General features: G+C 43.6%; 1 non-coding gene across 1 annotated transcript; it reads left to right on the forward strand.

Moving 5' to 3' along the window:
* The first annotated feature begins 3,996 nt into the window (after positions 1-3,996).
* Positions 3,997-4,104, forward strand: LOC112730961 (small nucleolar RNA R71). The gene has a single exon (XR_003166760.1). It is a non-coding gene; the product is annotated as a small nucleolar RNA R71 (small nucleolar RNA).
* Positions 4,105-4,383: the final 279 nt, after the last annotated feature.

The following is a 4,383-nucleotide window of genomic DNA, read 5'->3' on the forward strand; positions in this document are numbered from 1 at the left end:
AGGGATGTTTTCAATAGATTTTGTGTTAAATTCACATTTCTGGACTTTACTATGAGTTTGTGTGTTTTTCTGTGATTTCAGGTATTTTCTGGCTGAAATTGAGGGACTTGAGCAGAAATCAGATTCAGAGGTTGAAAAAGGACTGCTGATGCTGTTGGATTCTGACTTCCCTGCACTCAAAGTGGATTTTCTGGAGCTACAGAACTCGAAATGGCGCGCTTCCAATTGCGTTGGAAAGTCGACATCCAGGGCTTTCCAGCAATATATAATAGTCCATATTTTGGCCAAGAATTGACGACGTAAACTGGCGTTCAACGCCAGCCTTCTGCCCAAATCTGGCGTCCAGCGCCAGAAAAGGATCCAAAACCAGAGTTGAACGCCCAAACTGGCACAGAAACTGGCGTTCAACTCCACAAATGGCCTCTGCACGTGTAACACTCAAGCCCAAGCCCAAGCACACACCAAGTGGGCCCCGGAAGTGGATTTATGCATCAATTACTTACTCATGTAAACCCTAGTGACTAGTTTATTATAAATAGGACCTCTTACTATTGTATTAGGCATCTTTGGACGCCTGGTTCTTAGATCAGAGGGGCTGGCCTCTCGGCCATGCCTGGACCTTCACTTATGTATTTTCATACGGTAGAGTTTCTACACTCCATAGATTAAGGTGTGGAGCTCTGCTGTTCCTCAAAGATTAATGCAAAGTACTACTGTTTTCTATTCAATTCTTCTTATTTCACTTCTAAGATATCCATTCGCACCCAAGAACTTGATGAAGGTGATGATTATGTGTGACGCTCATCATCCTTCTCCCTTATGAACGCGTGCCTGACAAACACTTCCGTTCTACATGAATTAAGCTAGAATGAATATCTCTTAGATCTCCTAACCAGAATCTTCGTGGTGTACGCTAGAATGATGGCGGCATTCAAGAGAATCCGGAAGGTCTAAACCTTGTCTGTGGTATTCTGAGTAGGATTCAATGATTGAATGACTGTGACGAGCTTCAAACTCGCGATTGTTGGGCGTTAGTGACAGACGCAAAAGGAGGGTGAATCCTATTCCAGCATGATCGAGAACCGACAGATGAATAGCCGTGCCGTGACAGGGTGCGTGAGCATATGATTCACTGAGAGGAGGGGATGTAGCCACTGACAACGGTGATGCCCTTGCATATAGCCAGCCATGGAAGGAGTAAGACTGATTGGATGAAGATAGCAGGAAAGCAGAGGTTCAGAGGAAAGAAAAGCATCTCCATTCGCTTATCTGAAATTCCTGCCAATGAATCTACATAAGTATCTCTATCCCTTTTATTGTTTATTTTAATCTAATAAAGTATCATGTTTAAATCCGCCTGACTGAGATTTACAAGGTGACCATAGCTTGCTTCAAGCCAACAATCTCTGTGGGATCGACCCTTACTCACGTAAGGTTTATTACTTGGACGACCCAGTACACTTGCTGGTTAGTTGAACGGAGTTGTGTCCACACATAGTAAAGAGCCATAATAATGATTCAATACAATTATATATTGTTAATCTCACACAAGTACAAAGAACATGGAACAAAATTTCGTACTCGCCCTCGAGCAAAAGAAGAAAGAATAGAAGAAGAAGAAGAAGAAGATATGGAGGAGATGGATGGATGTGTGTATTCGGCCATATGGGTGGGATTGGGTGGGAGAGAGATGTTGAATTTTGAAGGTAGTGGTTGTATGGATATGAGTGGTAAATGGAAAATAGAAGGGATGATCATGAATGGGAAGAGAGATGATGAGGTAGGTGGGGATCCTGTGGGGTCCACAGATCCTGGGATGATCCTGTGGGGTCCACAGATCCTGAGATGATCCTGTGGGGTCCACAGATCCTGAGGTGTCAAGGCATTTACATCCCTGCACCAATTTAGGCATGTAAAATGCCCTTGCACACAACTCTGGGCGTTCAGCGCCAGGTTGGTGCCCATTTTGGGCGTTCAACGCCCCTTTGCTGCCATTTCTGGCGTTGAACGCCAGAACCATGCTTGTTCTGGGTGTTCAACGGCAGGATGCTCCCATTCTGGGCGTTCAGCGCCAGAACTATGCTCTGTTCTGGCGTTTGAACGCCAGACAGATGCTCCTCCAGGGTGTGATTTTTCTTCTGCTGTTTTTGATTCTGTTTTCAATTTTTATATTTATTTTGTGACTCCTCATGATCATGAACCTATAAAGACACATAACTAAGAAAAATATAGTTAGATAAATAAACATTGGGTTGCCTCCCAACAAGCGCTTCTTTAATGTCAATAGCTTGACAGTGGGCTCTCATGGAGCCTCACAGATGTGCAGAGCTTTGTTGAGACTCTCCAACACCAAACTTAGAGTTTGGATATGGGAGTTCAACACCAAACTTAGAGTTTGGTTGTGGCCTCCCAACACCACTTAGAGTTTGACTGTGGGGGCTCTGGTTGACTCTGCTTGGAGAGAAGCTTTTTCTGCTTCCTCTCCATGGTTGCAGAGGGAGATCCTTGAGTTTTAAACACAAGGGAGTTCTCATTCCATTGAAGGAATATTTCACCTCTGTCAACATCAATCACAGCTCTTGCTGTGGCCAGGAAAGGTCTTCCTAGGATGATGGATTCATCCTCTTCCTTTCCAGTATCCAGGACTATGAAATCAGCAGGGATGTAAAGGCCTTCAACCTTTACTAACACGTCCTCTACTTGTCCATAAGCCTGTTTTCTTGAGCTGTCTGCCATCTCTAATGAGATTTTAGCAGCTTGCACCCCATAGATTCCCAGTTTCTCTATTACAGAGAGGGGCATGAGGTTTATTCCTGAACCAAGGTCACACAGAGCCTTAAAGATCATGGTGCCTATGGTACAGGGTATTATGAACTTTCCAGGATCCTGTCTCTTCTGAGGCAATGTCAGTTGATCCAGATCACTTAGTTCATTGATGAACAAGGGAGGTTCAACTTCCCAAGTATCAATGCCAAATAATTTGGCATTTAGCTTCATGATTGCACCAAGAAACTTGGCAGTTTGCTCTTCAGTAACATCCTCATTCTCTTCAGAAGAGGAATACTCATCAGAGCTCATGAAGGGCATAAGAAGGTTCAATGGGATCTCTATGGTCTCTAGATGGGCCCCAGAGTCCTTTGGTTCCTCAGAGGGAAGCTCCTTATTGACCACTGGACGTCCCAGGAGGTCTTCCTCCTTGGGATTCACGTCCTCTCCTCTCCTCACAGGTTCGGCCATGGCGCTTATGTCAATGGCCTTGCACTCTCCTTTTGGATTCTCTTCTATATTGCTTGGGAGAGTACTAGGAGGGATTTCAGTGATCCTTTTACTCAGCTGGCCCACTTGTGCTTCCAGATTTCTAATGGAAGACCTTGTTTCATTCATAAAACTTACAGTGGCCTTAGATAGATCAGAGACCAGATTTGCTAAATTAGAAGCATTTTGTTCAGAGTTCTCTGTCTGTTGCTGAGTTGATGATGGAAAAGGCTTGCTATTGCTAAACCTGTTTCTTCCACCATTATTAAAGCCTTGTTGAGGCTTTTGATCCTTCCATGAGAGATTTGGATGATTTCTCCATGATGAGTTATAGGTGTTTCCATAAGGTTCACCTAAGTAATTTACCTCTGCTATTGCAGGGTTCTCAGGATCATAAGCTTCTTCTTCAGAAGATGCCTCTTGAGTACTGTTGGATACAGCTTGCATTCCATGCAGACTCTGAGAGATCATATTGACTTGCTGAGTCAATATTTTATTCTGAGCCAATATGGCATTCAGAGTATCAACTTCAAGAACTCCCTTCTTCATAGGCGTCCCATTACTCACAGGATTTCTTTCAGAAGTGTACATGAACTGGTTATTAGCAACCATGTCAATGAGTTCTTGAGCTTCTGCAGGCGTTTTCTTTAGGTGAATGGATCCACCTGCAGAAGTGTCCAGTGACATTTTTGATAGCTCAGATAAACCATCATAGAATATATCCAGGATGGTCCATTTTGAAAGCATGTCAGAAGGACACTTTTTGGTCAACTGTTTGTATCTTTCCCAAGCTTCATAGAGGGATTCACCTTCTTTCTGTCTGAAGGTTTGAACATCAGCTCTAAGCTTGCTCAGCTTTTGAGGAGGAAAGTACTTGGCTAAGAAAGCCGTGACCAGCTTATCCCAAGAGTTCAGGCTGTCTTTGGGTTGAGAATCCAACCATAATCTAGCTCTGTCTCTTACAGCAAAAGGGAAAAAGCATGAGCCTGTAGACTTCAGGATCTACTCCATTAGTCTTAACAGTATCACATATCTGCAAGAATTCAGTTAAGAACTGAAAGGGATCTTCAGATGGAAGTCCATGAAACTTGCAGTTCTGCTGCATCAGAGAAACTAATTGAGGTTTCA

The sequence above is a fragment of the Arachis hypogaea genome, chromosome 12, assembly GCF_003086295.3.
Source record: "Arachis hypogaea cultivar Tifrunner chromosome 12, arahy.Tifrunner.gnm2.J5K5, whole genome shotgun sequence".
NCBI classification, from domain to species: domain Eukaryota; kingdom Viridiplantae; phylum Streptophyta; class Magnoliopsida; order Fabales; family Fabaceae; genus Arachis; species Arachis hypogaea.